The following is a 16,719-nucleotide window of genomic DNA, read 5'->3' on the forward strand; positions in this document are numbered from 1 at the left end:
ATGGCAAACTAGAAAATCCTCCAGTTGTGATTTCAAGAGAATAAAATAGTATAAAAATAGATTGGAGCCTCCCTCGCCCACCTCTCTGCTACCATCAAGATATCCAGGGCTACATCTGCACTGAAGAATTAATGCAGTTTGACTCCACTTCAACTACTATGACTCTAGAATCATGACAGTTGTAGATTTACAAGGTCTTTAGCCAACTAGTGCTTGTGCCTCCCCAAACTATAACGTCCATGATTCCATAGCATTGAGCCAAAGTAGTTAAAGTGGTGTTGAACTGCATTAATTCCGCAATGCAGATGCATCCAGGACAGACAGCAGCATTCAGTTGCCTGCACAGTGTTGTGAAAGGCTCCCTTCCTCCCAGACAAGACAATGTTGTTTCATTTCCCCTGGGTGGCAATTTTATACATTCCATTTTTAGTGGCCATAGAACAATATGCTATTACTTAATGTATGTTTCTTGCCTGACTGAGATAGCCCAAGGGGGAGATGAAAATGTTTCAAGAGAAGCAATATAAGGAGTGCAGACAATGACCATGGGGAGCCACCAAGGACAAAAGGAAGAAATAGGTGCTTTTGGGAAGAGAACTTTCAAACATTACCTCCATTCCTTTGTGTTCGTCTTTTTCCAATAAAATTCATCATAGCACACAAGCTAAAAAGTGCATTTTAATCCAAAATGCACCATATTTGTTATAAAATTCTCTGTTTTTCTGTGCGCATGTATACAGATTTCAAAGAAAGCGGCAGCAAGAAAAATACAATGACAAAGAAGAAGTCTCAGCAGACACTACAGAAACAACAAACAGGAGGAGGTAAAATGAAACTTCATGAGTTCACTTTGTAAACTGCCAGAAAGTTAGAATAAGACCAAATTCAGTCACCAATTAGTTTCTTAATAGGTTCCAATCTTTACAAAGAAGTTCTTTTCAGTATTCACAACCCTGTCCAGAGATTTCTGTCCCACTTCTGCTCTCTGTCGCATCCATTTTCCATCGCTTTTCAGATCTCATCAGGAAACTTGGCTCATCCCCATTGCTTAGAGTCCTAATTTCACTCTCCTTTTACTATTATTACTTAACTGCAATGCATTATCTAAATGTACAAACCCTTTTGAGTTAGTTTTTATGAAAGACATAATATCTAAAATGCAAGCATTGTACTGTACTATATTACCTCTGTTTAACGTCTTATTTGAAGTGTACTTCATAAAACTATTAGCTGTGTAGTCACCAACACAGCCAATAATGGAACTAATATAGGCCTAAACTTCTGTAGGTTCTCATGTTTTGATCTGTTAAATCAAGGAAGAATGCATATTTGTGGTCTATACCTTGTAGGGGTGTGCGAGATGCCGAAAAAGTGCCATTGGGAAAAAACCTGGGGGATACTAGACTTTCCCTTCCAATTCTACAACTCTGATCAGAGAGGAGGCATTAGTCTGGGAAGAGGGACATCACTCTAGGGACTTTGGGCCCTTCCACACAGCCATATATATATGTATGTATTTTTATCCTTTTTTATCTTGTAAATCGCCTAGAGCATCGTGGATGGAGGGCGATTAATAAGTAATTAAATGATGATTGATGATGATATATAACAAAGAATATTAAGGCATAAAATCCCACAATATCTGCTTTCAACTGGGTTATCTGAGTCCACACTGCCATATAATACAGTTCAAAACAGATAATGTGGGATTTTATACAGCTATGTGGAAGGGGCCTTTGTCTTCCAATCCTACGACTCCAGAGGAGAGAGGAGCAATTCAACATGGGCAAATTTGAGAAATACCCATCTCAAGTGTTTTCCCCACTTTCTCCAGTTCTATAGTGATTCCTAACCTGCCTTCCCCTCCTGCCCTTTCCTGAAACTTTTGAAACATTTTTCTATGAGCCATGACAGATGCAGTGAGGAAGTCCCCCTGTGTTGTGAGATGGGCTCTATCATACATAATTTATTTACTGTTTAAAGGTGTCTAAAAATGGAGGGGGGCATCCTTAGTTTCTAACTGACCAGTTCCAATCTTGATGTCCTCTAAATATGGTAGATTACAACTCCATCATCAGCTTTGATAGCTGAAGATTGCAGGATCTATAGTTCAAGACCACACCTGGAATACTGTGTCCAATTCTGGGCACCACAGTTGAAGGGAGATGTTGACAAGCTGGAAGGTGTCCAGAGGAGGGCAACTAAAATGATCAAGGGTCTGGAGAACAAGCCCTATGAGGAGAGGCTTAAAGAACTGGGCATGTTTAGCCTGCAGAAGAGAAGGCTAAGAGGAGACATGATAGTCATGTACAAATATGTGAGGGGAAGTCATAGGGAGGAGGGAGCAAGCTTGTTTTCTGCTGCCCTGCAGACTAGGACATGGAACAATGGCTTCAAACTACAGGAAAGGTGATTCCACCTGAACATCGGTAAGAACTTCCTCACTGTGAGAGCTGTTCGGCAGTGGAACTCTCTTCCCCGGACTGTGGTGGAGGTTCCTTATTTGGAAGCTTTTAAACAGAGGCTGGATGGCCATCTGTCGGGGGTGCTTTGAATGCGATTTCCTGCTTCTTGGCAGGGGGTTGGACTGGATGGCCCATGAGGTCTCTTCCAACTCTACTATTCTATGATTCTATGATTCTATGATTCAAGACATCTCAAGGCAGTGCACCAGGTTGGCAGAGACAATAACAGACCCAGTTATTGAAACATGATTCCGTCACATGAATTTCTCCATTTTTGGATACTAGAAGGATTTCATCTCAAAAGATGAACAAGAACTGTATTTCACTTCATTTTTTTATAAAATAATCTTTATTAGTTTTAACAAAATAATAAAAAGCAAAATCCCAAATCGGGAGAAAGAGTAAAGGAGAGAAAAGGTTAAGCAAAGAAAGGAAGGAAATGTAAAAAAAAAAAGGATTTTTAAAAGTGAATATAAAAATGACTTATCGGCAGTTTCTTTAAGATAATTTGCCTTTTCTTTCTTCCTTAATTTCTCCTTGAATTCTAACTCCTTTTCTTCTTATTTCCTTCTCCTTTCTGTTGAGGTTATCTTTCTTTCTCTTTATATTTTATCTTTCCTTTTCCTTTGTCATCTATTTTCGCTTCTTTCTCTCATCTATCCGTTTTTGTGAATATATTGCACAAGATTTCCCTAGCCTAAAATGATACATTTTAATATATTGGTTTTTATGGTTCCCGTCCCCTTGATCTGGTCATGTAAGTGTGATTTATTGTTATAATTGTATTGTTTTACTTTGTTTAATAATGTGTATTATGTTGTTATGTAATGTTTGTGTTTGCTTTTATGACTGTAAACCGCCCTGAGTCCCATCCGGGAGATAGGGCGGTATATAAATAAAGTTTTATTATTATTATTATTATTATTATTATTATTATTATTGACACAACGACGTTGTATGACACAGCAAACAAGATAGATATGCTGGATTTCGTTTCACAAAACCACAAGTCGAACACTTCCCAAGTGTCTAGGACTGTGTGATATATTTTCGGATGATGCGTGCAGATCCCAGCAGGGTGGCCTTTTGCAGTTGGCAGATCGTAATTTTGTCAATGTCTATTGTCTATTATTATTATTATTATTATTATTATTATTATTATTATTATTATTAGGTTTTCCATCATTCTGTCCCAATTTGTTTCTTTGATTGGTTCTCCTTTATTTTTTTGCTAGTAAGAAAGTCAGCCTGTCCATGTTACATATGTCAAGCACCTTTATCAGCCAATCGTCTTCCTCTGGGATTTCTTCTTTCTTCCATAATTTGGCATAGCAAATCCTTGCCACTATTGTTAGAATAATAATAATTTGTAAGAATAATAATTTGTCTTCATTATTTTTTATTTTTATTTCGTGTATCCCTAATAAAAAATATTTCTGCTTTAAATGGTATTCTAATCTCCAATATTTTTTCTAATTTTTCCTGTATCTTTTTCCTATTTTTGGGCCTTTTCGCACGTCCACCACATGTGGTGGACGTGTGAAAAGTCACTTCATTTTTTATCAGAATTTCTTAAATCTACTGACAGATTTGCGCCTCCCTAGCAATGCCACCCAGGAAACCTTCCTAATCGTTGCAATGGCATGCTCAAATGTATAAGGGGTTTCAACAAAGTGCTCTTCTCTTTTTTTTTTCTTTTTTTTTATTAATTTATAACAAAGTGCTCTTCTCAAAGCCACCTGTGGGAGTGATTCCGTTCACTGAAAACAAGGCTCTCCCAACCACCAGTCCTTGACGTCAGCATGTGATTGATATTTTATAGATGTGACTCGGATCATGCCATCGTCACAGAAATTAAAACCACCTTCCCTCTATCTGAATATAATTTTCTCCCACATAACCCTGATAGATATTCATGTCTTTCCCCTCCTGCCATACTGTAAATTAGCATTTCAGTATGAAGGCATTACATTTTTCATCCAGTACATCACATTGCAAATGGGAAAGTAGGAATGCTGGAATTTCAAACACATCAGGGTCTACAGAGGAGGGGCGGAAGCTGAAACAGTGATATAAATAATTCAAGAAGAGTGGTGTCTACACCCCACAGCACACTACAAAATTCTATTTTCTCTAGAAACGGAGGTGACCGTGATCAGAAAGTTAAGATTTGCCTGGGAGGGTGAGGGAGACTAGTGTGTGTCCAAACCACCAAATATAATAGTATGAAATGTATTGCTTGACAGATGTACAAGAGAGGAGGAAGGAAAGAACAGGCATTGCTATTTTGATTATTCCAGCTTTCAAAGCAAAGTAATGTAATGCTTACCTTGATGAACTGGAGCAAGGGACAATTGTGTCTACCATCCCATCTTCACCAGTGAGCACCCAAGTGTTTCTAGCATCTCCACGAATGTTAGGTTGTCTGGTTGTCTGTCTCCAGCAGTTGGCACTCACACATATACAGCTTCTGAAAAATGATGCCTCATTTAGCTACCATACCTGACAACAGATGACTATCTTCATGCATATGCTTGTGATTATTTCATACATTTTTCAGTTTGAAAAAATTCAGAGATGTGGGACTTTGTATGAAACTCCCTTCTTTTGTTTTCAAGTACAAATGCCCAATTACTTCATTGTGAAAATTAGGTTACTGTTCAGCAAGTGTTTGAGAGCTGGATTCACACATATCTGTTTGCCTTCAGGATCTCTAGCCATTTTGTTTTGGGACAGAGGGAATCCTTTATCCAAATGGCAAGCTATTATTTCTGGATTATAAGCAAAAACCAACTATCATAACTTCCAAAACATATACACTCCAGGGACAGATTTGCTAATCTATGCACCATGAGAAACAAAACCTGTAAAACCTAATTTCATGCCATTGGCAAATGAAGTATTTGTTTAGTATTGTTAGTTCCTGCATACAGTGCTGTGTTTAAGTTTGTGTTACAACTGATGAGTTCTGGCATGAATTGAACACTACTTGTTCAGCGCTTACATATGGCAAGAAGCCCGTGCTAGCATAAATTCAGTCAAGATCTTGTCAGAACAGCTAGTGAAATGAGCCATGGGAATAGGCCCTGTGTCAGGGGTGGGCAAAACACAGACCTCCGATGTTGCTGAATTGCATTTTTATATGCTCCAACATTTCACAGATAAAAACCAAGACATATGTGACCAGGCAGCATTATTGTGTGGTCAGGATGACATGGGTTATTAATGAGAAAGAGGTGAAAAGCAAGTAGAGGCAGTAATAGTTTGCTTTTGCCCAAACCCCTTGGAAAAGCAAAATTCTATCTTCTCCTCTATTCTCTGCTGACTTAACTGAGCGCAGAATATGCTTGCAATTTGAATTCAGGTTGCAGCAATGGAAGTAAGGTGACAAAGGGAAAAAGGAGGAGGAGGAAGAGAAAGAAACTTTGTCATTTTAAAAGCAGCTGAAAAAAATGGGACAACGGCGTGTTAACTGAGACTATCTCTTTGAATTGGGAAAACTAGACAAATGTATTTTCTGTTTCTGCCCACCCCCAATCTTGCCTGAAGACTGTAGGTGAATTAATGAACACCACTTTAACTGCCATTTCACAATGTTATGGAATCATGGCAGATGTAGTTTTACAAAAACTGTAGCCTTCTCTGCCAAAACAAAAATGCTGGTGCCCCACCAAACTTCAAATCCCAAGATTCTATAGCATTGAGACATGGCAGTTATATTGTGTCAAACTGCATTAATTCTACGGTATAGATGCACCTCCTAGACATTTCCTTTTCTAAACTTTTGCTATTTTTTTTTTCATTTCAGAAGTGACTTGAGAAACTGCAAGTCGCTTCTGGTGTGAGAGAGTTGGCTGTCTGCAAGGACCTTGCCTAGGAAGCGCCTGGATGTTTCCAGGCTTCTCTTATGTCCCCACATGGAGTTGGAGCTGATAGAGAGAACTCATCCATGCTCTCCCCAGATTGTTCAAGTCATCAACCCAACCTTCAAGTCATCAGTCCTGCCAGCACAAAGGTTTCATCCACTGCGCCACCGGGGGCTCCTAACTTCTGTTATAATGTTACCCTTACTTTTAAAAACATTCTTGATCTTCCAGTTCTTAATTCTTAACTTGCTGAATTTTCTTTTCTGAACTTTATTTGCTTAATTAATACTCATGCAGATTAAATCTCCTTTCTTAATTTTCTTAATTAATGTCAATGCAGAATCAATTCTTTCTTTTCTTAATTCCATTTAATTTGCCTAATTAATGATAATAGAGAATAAATTTTAACCGTCTGCAACTTGTGATCAAGAAGAAAAATCCCCTTGACTTTGCTAAGCACCAGTGTTGACCCATATTGCAACCTGACCCACATCATACTAAAGTCCTCTGCAAAGCATGTTGCCTGTCCTTTTGGTTTTTCTCAATATAAAGTCCAACTTAAACAAAATGATCAAGTTCAACAGTCTCTCTTGTAGCTCTTCACCAATAGCAGCTGATGGCTCTCCTGTCAGTGGAGTGATAAATCTGCTCTAGGTTTTAGTCTGAATGTTAAAGGAGCTGAGTAAGGCGATGAATACCTGCTAGCTTTTGCTAGCTCATTTAATGATCAGATTAAATTATCAAATTTTTGCTAGCTTATTTAATGATCATATTAAAGATGGGATTGGATTCATCTGACAGGGTTTGTAACACAATGGGTGGAATACTGTTAGCCACATAGTAAAGGTAAAGGTTTCCCCTGACATTAAGTCCAGTCATATCTGACTCTGGGAGTTGGTGCTCATCTCCATTTCTAAGTCGAAGAACCAGCATTGTTCATAGACACCTCCAAGGTCATGTGGCCAGCATGACTGCATGGAGTGCCGTTACCTTCCTGCCGAAGCAGTACTTATTGATCTACTCACATTTGCATATTTTCAAACTGCTAGGTTGGCAGAAGCTGGGGCTAACAGCAGGCACTCCGCTCCCTGGATTCGAACCTGCAACCTTTCGGTCTGCAAGTTCAGCAGCTCAGCACTTGCGCCACTAGGGGCTCCATTAGCCAATGTTGGGAAGTTCTTCCTAACATTCAGGTGGAATCTCCTTTCCTGTCATTTGAACCCATTGCTCAGAGTCCAGGTTTCTAGGGCAGCCCCCTATTTTGTATGACACTCTTTCACATATTTATACATGGCTATCATGTCTCCTCTCAACCTTCTCTTTTGCAGGCAAAACATACCCAGTTCTTTAAGGCACTCCTCAAAGGGCATGGTCTCCAGACTTTTGATAATTTTAGTTCCCCTCCTCTGGACACCTTCCAGCTTGTCAATATTTCTTTTAAACTGTAGTGTCTAGAACTGGACACAGTATTCCAGGTGAGGTTTAACCAATGCAGAATAGAGAGGCACTATGACTTCCCTCAATCTAGACACTTTACAATGGGATTTTGTTGCAACCCAAAATCCCATTGGCTTTTTTAAAGCTGCTTCATCACACTGTTGGCTCATGTTCGATTTGTTGTTGACAAAGACTCCAAGTTCTTTTTCACATGGACTGTTGTTGAGCCAGGCATCACCCAATTTAGAGTAAGGGTAATTTTTTTTGTTCCCACTCTGTTGAAACGCTACCTTGAAATAGCTGGTAAGGTGATATGGACCACTGCAAAACTCAGGCCTGAGACTTCATGGGCAAATCTCATGAAAGGCATGAATTTTGTCCATCATGTAGCAGCAGAAATGAGATATGAATACCGTAGAGTCTCACTTATCCAAGCTAAATGGGCCGGCAGAAGCTTGGATAAGTGAATATCTTGGATAATAAGGAGGGATTAAGGAAAAGCCTATTAAACATCAAATTAGGTTATGATTTTACAAATTAAGCACCAAAACATGTTATACAACAAATTCGACAGAAAAAGTAGTTCAATACCTCATAATGTAATGTTGTAATTACTGTATTTACGAATTTAGCACAAAAATATCACGATATATTGAAAACATTGACTTGGATAATCCAGAAGCTTGGATAAGCAAGGTTTGGATAAGTGAGACTCTACTGTGTATGACTCACTGACAGATCCCATCTGGACATGAAAAGCGCCTCAAATGTATATTTAAATGTATAATTATGACAGTTTTTAATGTTTGTTCTTAACTTTACCGTAATTTTTAATTTTAATGGATTTTAAATTTGATGTAAACTGTTTTTTGATGCAGATGTTTATATTGTAAGCCGCCCTGAGTCCCCTAATGGGTGAGAAGGGCAGGGTAGAAGTGATGTAATAAATAAATGATGTAATAAAATCATGACAACAGTCTCACAGCCTGTGAGTCTAGAAACCAACCAGCCTGGACACAAATCCACCTTCTAACACAATGGTGTTAGGATGAGGGGAGCTTTTGAGTAAGGGTGGCAAAGTGTGTTAAAGCACTGAGCTGCTGAACTTGCAGACTGAAAGGTCCCAGGTTCAAATCCCAGGAGCAGAGTGAGCGCCTGCTGTTGCTCCAGTTTCTGCCAACCTAGCAGTTCGAAAACATGCCAATGTGAGTACATCTGGCGGGAAGGTAACGGCGTTCCATGCAGTCATGCCGGCCACATGGCCTTGGAGGTGTCTACGGACAATGCTGGCTCTTTGGTTTAGAAATGGAGATGAGCACCAACCCCCAGAGTCAGACATGACTGGACTTAACGTCAGGGGAAACCTTTACCTTTACTAATCCTTGTTGGTCTCATTCCCAAAAAACACTTTCACAGTCACTCACTCTATCTTTCTCTGAGTAGCAAATGGGAAGGCCCTCTTTCATATCTCCACCAACCATGCTTCACATCACTTCATCACACATCTTCATACAGAGATTAGATAGATAGTGTCAAGGACAGAACGCCACAAGATACAAAGTAACAGAGTTTATTAGATTACAGAACTCAAAAAATGCCCGTAAAACACAAGGGCCAGGCAGTATTTGCCTTTAGGAGCAAAAAGGGACAAAAGTAAATGTTCAAAAGATAAACCGGATTAAACCGGAGTTTAATCCGGGTAAAAACAAACTGCTTGCTTCAGCCTGGGTATAAACAAAACGAAAGCCAAGGAACAAAAGATACAAAGAATGCAACTAATTGGCAGCAGATTCCTCTCTGCTGCCAACACTGTGCTTAGAGTAACTTGCGTCGCTCCCACACACACACAGCAGACAGGATTTCCAACACGAGCAGATCAGCCAAGGATTGTAGCAGTAGAGTAGACCAGTTCCGTTCCGTAGATCAAAGCCAGAAGCAGACGTTTGTAGTTTTTCCAAGTCCAAGAAGGGGGGAAGACAAGCCGTGGTCAGTTCAGTCCGAGTTCTCAAAGCAGGAGATGGCGTCCGTCAAGAAGACGACGGAAGGTCAAGGTCTCAGCACAGGAAAACACACCAGTCTTCAGGAAAGCGTCCCACACATACAGATCCCAAGCGTTTGTCCAGATTACCTTGCCCAACGCAATTTGCAATTGCTCCCAAGCCCCATTTTATGCCAGTTACAAATCCTCATCACTGTCAGCTGTCCTCCTTAACCCGGGCGTTTCCTCATCACTTTCCTCGTCAGAGCTGGAACACCTCTGACTACGCCCAACAGCATCTCCAGCTGTGGATCCCGTCCCATCCCTCCAGCTAAGCCATGGGTCTAATCCTGAAGGTCCCCATTCATCTTCTGTCCCATCATGGCCAGTGGCACCCAATTCCTCCCTTACCCGAGTCCAAACCATCTCATCCTCCTCTGAGCTAACCAGCCCCTCCTCCATTCTCTCCGTAAACCCCTCGAAAGACTCTTCGTCAGATGGTGCTGCAAATATGTCTCGCAGTCTTTTTCTCTCTCGCTCCTCGAGAGTATCTGACTCTCGAGGAGTCTTACGCCCACGTCTGTCAGTAACAGAGCCATGAGGCTCAATCATAACACTATCCCCTCTCACAAAGGCCTCCTCCCCCGATGGCGGAGAAGTGGCAGTGATACCCTCCGCTATAGCACCACGACGACTAGAGGTATCAAGTTTCAACAGCGAACGATGAAAGACCGGATGGACCTTTAAACTAGACGGTAAACGCAAACGAAACGCAACGGAAGAAATCTTTTTAACGATAGGAAAGGGACCCAAATACCGAGGCGCAAACTTTCCCCCAGCCTGTTTAATATGTTTGGAAGATAACCACACCAAATCCCCTTCTTCCAACTCCTCCCCTGCCTGCCTGTGGCGGTCAGCCTGAGTCTTCTGCGTTGCCTTAGCTTCCAACAGTAAGCGTCGGGCAACATCATGCAATGCAGCCATTTCCGAAGAGCGGTACACAGGGTCCGAAGAGACCACATTGGTCGACGGCGCCACACCTCCCCGTGGGTGAAAACCATAAGTTAGCTCAAATGGCGTATGCTGACTAGACGTGTGCACCGCATTGTTGTAAGCGAATTCCGCCACCGGTAACCACTTCACCCAAGCCGTGGGTTGATCTAAACAAAAACAACGCAAATACTGCTCTAAGAGCCCATTAACCCGTTCCGACTGTCCATCCGTTTGCGGATGAAAGGCTGAAGAAACGTTTAACTTAGTCCCCAAGCACTCATGGAAGTGTTTCCAAAAGCGTGACACAAATTGCGGAGCCCTATCTGAAATAATCACCTCGGGTGCTCCGTGCAAACGATAGATGTGCTTAGTAAATAGTAAGGCCAACGTAGGGGCCGCCGGAATGGTTGAACAAGGAATAAAATGAGCCAATTTACTAAATAAATCCACCACCACCCAAATACAAGTATAACCCCCAGACTTAGGCAAATCTGAAATAAAATCCATGGAAATGATTTGCCATGGCCTCTCCGGAACAGGTAGAGACGACAACAACCCTCTAGGGCGCCCAACAGGCGTCTTACTCTGCTGGCAAACGGCGCAGCTATCACAAAAGCGCAGAATGTCTTGCCGCATCTTTGGCCACCAGTAGCTCCTGGTGATAAGCTGTACGGTCTTGAACCTGCCAAAGTGCCCAGCCATGGGTTCGTCATGGTGGGCTCTAATCACCTCCAACCTGAGGGCCCCCACTGGTACGTAGACCTGCCCCCTGCGTACCAATACTCCGTCTTGATCTTGTAGATGCGGCAGTATGGTACGGTTACCTGCTGAGAGCAGCATCAGTTGCTCCTGAGTCCACACATCATCCCTCTGAGCCTCAAGGATCTGGTCATGTAACCCAAGCTCATTATCTACAACACACAGAGAGGCAGTAGGCAAGATGGTCTGACATACAACCTGCTCATTGGTCTTAAACTCCGGCTTGCGGGATAAAGCATCGGCCCGCAAGTTTGCCTTCCCCTCCACGAACTGCACCTTGAAGTTAAACCTGGAGAAAAACAAAGCCCATCGAATTTGACGCTGGTTTAACTTCTTTGCTGTTTGCAAGTGCTCTAAGTTCTTGTGATCAGATCTGACCACGATCTGGTGCCGTGCCCCTTCAAGCCAGTGCCGCCACACCTCAAACGCCACCTTAATCGCCAACAACTCCTTCTCCCATATGGTATAGTTCTGCTCGAAGGGTGTTAGTTGCCGCGAGTAAAATCCACAGGGACGCAAGGTCCCTGAGGAATCCTTCTGAGACAATACAGCCCCCAACGCGTAGCTAGAAGCGTCCGCTTCTACCACGAACGGTTTGTCAACATCAGGATGGGTTAGTATGTTGTCCGATTGAAAACTAGACTTAAGTTGTAGAAACGCCTCGTGAGCTTCCCGCCCCCACACAAATGGCTGTTTCTTGCGCAGAAGCTGCGTCAAAGGTACCGTGAGCTTTGCAAAATTCGGGATAAACTCCCGGTAGTAATTAGCGAAACCTAAGAACCTTTGTACATCCTTCTTAGTCTTCAGCTCCTGCCATGAGTTGACGGCGTCAACCTTATGTGGGTCCATTTTAAGTTCCCTACCTGACACTACATGACCTAGGAACTCCACTTCAGGCACATGAAAGACGCACTTGGAAGCCTTGGCGAAAAGCCCATTAGCCCGCAGTCGGTGCAGAACCTGCTTGACATGTTGACGATGTTCTTCCTCGTCCTTAGAAAAAATCAAGATATCATCCAAATAAATCACTAAAAATTGGTCAATTAGGTCCCTGAACACATCGTTCATGAACCTCTGGAAGACCGCAGGAGCATTACAAAGCCCAAAAGGCATGACTCGGAACTCGTGGCATCCGAAACACGTGTTAAATGCCGTCTTCCATTCATCCCCTTCCCGTATACGGATTAAGTTATAGGCCCCCCGCAGGTCAAGCTTGGTAAAGACCTTAGCCCCTTGCACCCTTGATAACAGTTCCGAGATTAAAGGGAGCGGGTACCTATCCCGAATGGTGTATTTGTTTAGGATCCGATAGTCGCAGACCAGCCTAAGTTCCCCAGTCTTTTTGGCTACAAAGAATACTGGTGCCGCAGTTGGAGAACTAGAGGGGCGAATAAACCCCTTGGCTAAATTTTCATCTAGAAACTCCCGCAAAGCTTGCCTTTCCGGTACAGTTAAGGCATACAGCCTCCCTGCTGGCAATTTCGCACCTTCTGCCAACTTGATGGCGCAATCATATGGCCTGTGCGGTGGTAATTTGTCCGCTTCTCTTTTACAAAATACATCAGAGAACTCCCCATACTCAGCAGGCACTCCCTCCATATCAGAATGAGTAACATTTAGAGTGCAACAATCCTGCCTCTTTAAGATCACTTTACGTGTGGCCCAATCTACTTGTGGGTTTACTACAGCTAGCCAATCCATCCCCAGGATCACATCATATCTAGGCAAGCTCGTAATATCCCACACAAACGTTCCCGTTACTCCCTGCACCTCCCACATTACTGCTGAGGTTTCATGGTTAACCACCCCAGTCTCCAGCAGTCTCCCATCTGCTCCTTCCACCCACACGTCGCATGCCTTGCGCACTCGAGGAATGCCATGCTTCTTAGCAAACTCAATATCTACATAAGAGACCGTAGCCCCTGAGTCCAGCAGTGCCAAAGTAGAAACAAGTTCCCTTCCCCCAACAGATAATGTAATGGGTACGAAAACATGCTTCCTCCCCTCAGTTGACTGCTTGAGGAGCCCTAGTGCGTTGGACTCACGTCGCACTAGGGCTGGCCTTTTCCCGAAAGCTGGGAAGGTTTCACATTACAATCTTTGGCAAAATGCCCAGCATTCCCACAGTACAAACACAAGCCCAGCTGCCTCCTACGGCTCTTTTCCTCTGTAGACAGCTTTTTAAAGACCCCAAGCTCCATGGGCTCTTCCCCCATCACCACAGGTGCCCTGGTTACATGCATGGGTGGCGCACACATTGCTTTTGAGTGTTTACGAGCCTCGAACCTTGCGTCTAAACGCAGCACCTTAGCTACTAAGGCGTCCCAACTTTCAGCCGGCTCCAAGCGTGCTAATTCATCCTGGAGCATATCACTTAACCCGGCAGTAAATAAAAGCATGAATGCATTTTCCCCCCAATCCAGCTGGTGGCGATACAGGTTAAACTTATTTAAGTAATCCAAAACAGTCCCCTTTCCCTGTTTCAACCGATACAGAGCCCACCCAGCGTTCTCCGTGCGGAGAGGATCCCCAAAAGTATCAGTTAACAACTTTTTGAAATTATTCAAATTGTCCTTGACTGGGTCATTTCCCAAAATTAAATTAGTGGCCCATTGTCCTGCGGGACCGGTCAACAAACTCAAAATAAAGGCCACCTTGCTAGTGTCTGTAGGAAAAGCATGAGCACTGAGCTGAGAAAAATAAAGCTCCACTTGTGCCAAAAAGGTTGGCAACTTGCACCTGGTTCCGTCAAAGCGTTCAGGAGTCAAAACATGTCCTTTCACAGCATGAGCTGTTTGGCTAACGGTAAAAGCCGTTTGCAATTGGTCAAATCTGGCCCTTAACTCATCCATCGTCTTCCTGACGGGTTTATTGCTGCAATAAACTTTTTATGGGCGTTGGGCAATCTGTCAAGGACAGAACGCCACAAGATTCAAAGTAACAGAGTTTATTAGATTACAGAACTCAAAAAATGCCCGTAAAACACAAGGGCCAGGCAGTATTTGCCTTTAGGAGCAAAAAGGGACAAAAGTAAATGTTCAAAAGATAAACCGGATTAAACCGGAGTTTAATCCGGGTAAAAACAAACTGCTTGCTTCAGCCTGGGTATAAACAAAACGAAAGCCAAGGAACAAAAGATACAAAGAATGCAACTAATTGGCAGCAGATTCCTCTCTGCTGCCAACACTGTGCTTAGAGTAACTTGCGTCGCTCCCACACACACACAGCAGACAGGATTTCCAACACGAGCAGATCAGCCAAGGATTGTAGCAGTAGAGTAGACCAGTTCCGTTCCGTAGATTAAAGCCAGAAGCAGACGTTTGTAGTTTTTCCAAGTCCAAGAAGGGGGGAAGACAAGCCGTGGTCAGTTCAGTCCGAGTTCTCAAAGCAGGAGATGGCGTCCGTCAAGAAGACGACGGAAGGTCAAGGTCTCAGCACAGGAAAACACACCAGTCTTCAGGAAAGCGTCCCACACACACAGATCCCAAGCGTTTGTCCAGATTACCTTGCCCAACGCAATTTGCAATTGCTCCCAAGCCCCATTTTATGCCAGTTACAAATCCTCATCACTGTCAGCTGTCCTCCTTAACCCGGGCGTTTCCTCATCACTTTCCTCGTCAGAGCTGGAACACCTCTGACTACGCCCAACAGCATCTCCAGCTGTGGATCCCGTCCCATCCCTCCAGCTAAGCCATGGGTCTAATCCTGAAGGTCCCCATTCATCTTCTGTCCCATCATGGCCAGTGGCACCCAATTCCTCCCTTACCCGAGTCCAAACCATCTCATCCTCCTCTGAGCTAACCAGCCCCTCCTCCATTCTCTCCGTAAACCCCTCGAAAGACTCTTCGTCAGATGGTGCTGCAAATATGTCTCGCAGTCTTTTTCTCTCTCGCTCCTCGAGAGTATCTGACTCTCGAGGAGTCTTACGCCCACGTCTGTCAGTAACAGAGCCATGAGGCTCAATCATAACAGATAGATAGATAGATAGATAGATAGAGATGATAGATAGATAGATGATAGATAGATAGATAGATAGATAGATAGATAGATAGATAGACAGCAGATAGATATGACTCAAAGCTAATACTGAGCAGCATTTTGAAAGAACTGCGAGGTAGCACCCCATAATGATTCCATGAGAAATGGAGATATTTAGGAAAGGAAAGCAGAAGAGAGCAACTGAAGGATGGGCAATCGTGATCCTTTGAAATTAATTTTGCTCAAACTGGATCATGCCCCCTTGTAATCAAAAACATTTTGATTACCAACATTTGCTAATGAATTCTATTTATTTGGTGAGTGACCAGCATAACCAAGTATTTTCTGTGGCTGATATTTGACTGTCATTCCACTTACTCTCAGTAATATGGGATAAACACATCACTTCTACAGGAAGGAATTGTGCTATCATGACACTGAAAAGACTCAAGCTGCTTAACGATTAAATTCTCTCTTGCTGTCCTTTGACTTCTTTCTCTACACCATCTCCTTTCCTGGCTTTCCCTTAATGTAACAGGGAGTCTTTTTCATCCAGAGGCTAAGAACCCATGTAGATACACTGCATCACTGCAAGAGGATTGAGCCACCGCAAGACAGCTGAGCAGCTGTCTGTTCCAGCTCAGACAGCATCTATATTGTACAGACAGGATCCTACATCTCCTGGCCTTCGTTCCGTGTTATTTGCATCAAGTCTCCAGCATGAATCAGTTCACTGCGGCAGCTGACTGGTCGATGTGACTTGCATTTTTAACAGGTAGGATACGTGATCCCTCAGTGGATGGAGGGCTGGATGTGACTAGCATATCAAAATGGCATGACATCAGAGCTGCTGCGTGTGAGTCACTCATAATGAAAGGCAAAAGCACTCAGCCCTGCAAAGGAGTTGGATGTTTTTTAAGGTTACAATAAACCTTGACAAAGCCTTGGTCAATTGAAGAGTATTTCAGTTTTCACACTGATATATACCGCCAGAACTCCTAAGGAAAATCTTGTAAGTCTTTCTGGATAACACCGTCAAAGGCAATTCTAAGAGGGACGTATTTTGCAAATTCAAATCTTTACTTAGCTTTATAATAGTTTTGTGACAAGGATGCTTAACAGTATTTTGTACTATTGCTTTCAGAAACCCTCTGCTGTTTTAATGGAGCCCCGGTGGCGAAGTGCGTTAAAGCACAGAGCTGCTGAACTTGCAGACCGAAAGGTCCCAGGTTCAAATCCCGGG

The 16,719-nt window shown here is 42.9% G+C and overlaps 1 long non-coding RNA gene across 2 annotated transcripts in view; it reads right to left on the bottom strand.

Moving 5' to 3' along the window:
• Window positions 1-16,719, bottom strand: part of LOC103279407 (uncharacterized) — a 136,320-nt gene that overhangs the window by 34,347 nt on the left and 85,254 nt on the right. For both annotated transcript variants that reach the window (XR_010004513.1, XR_010004512.1), the window contains exon 2: window positions 4,795-4,935. This is a non-coding gene — a long non-coding RNA (uncharacterized LOC103279407). The remainder of the gene's footprint in view (window positions 1-4,794; window positions 4,936-16,719) is intronic.

Source organism: Anolis carolinensis, chromosome 3 (assembly GCF_035594765.1).
Source record: "Anolis carolinensis isolate JA03-04 chromosome 3, rAnoCar3.1.pri, whole genome shotgun sequence".
Classification (NCBI taxonomy): Eukaryota; Metazoa; Chordata; class Lepidosauria; order Squamata; family Dactyloidae; genus Anolis; species Anolis carolinensis.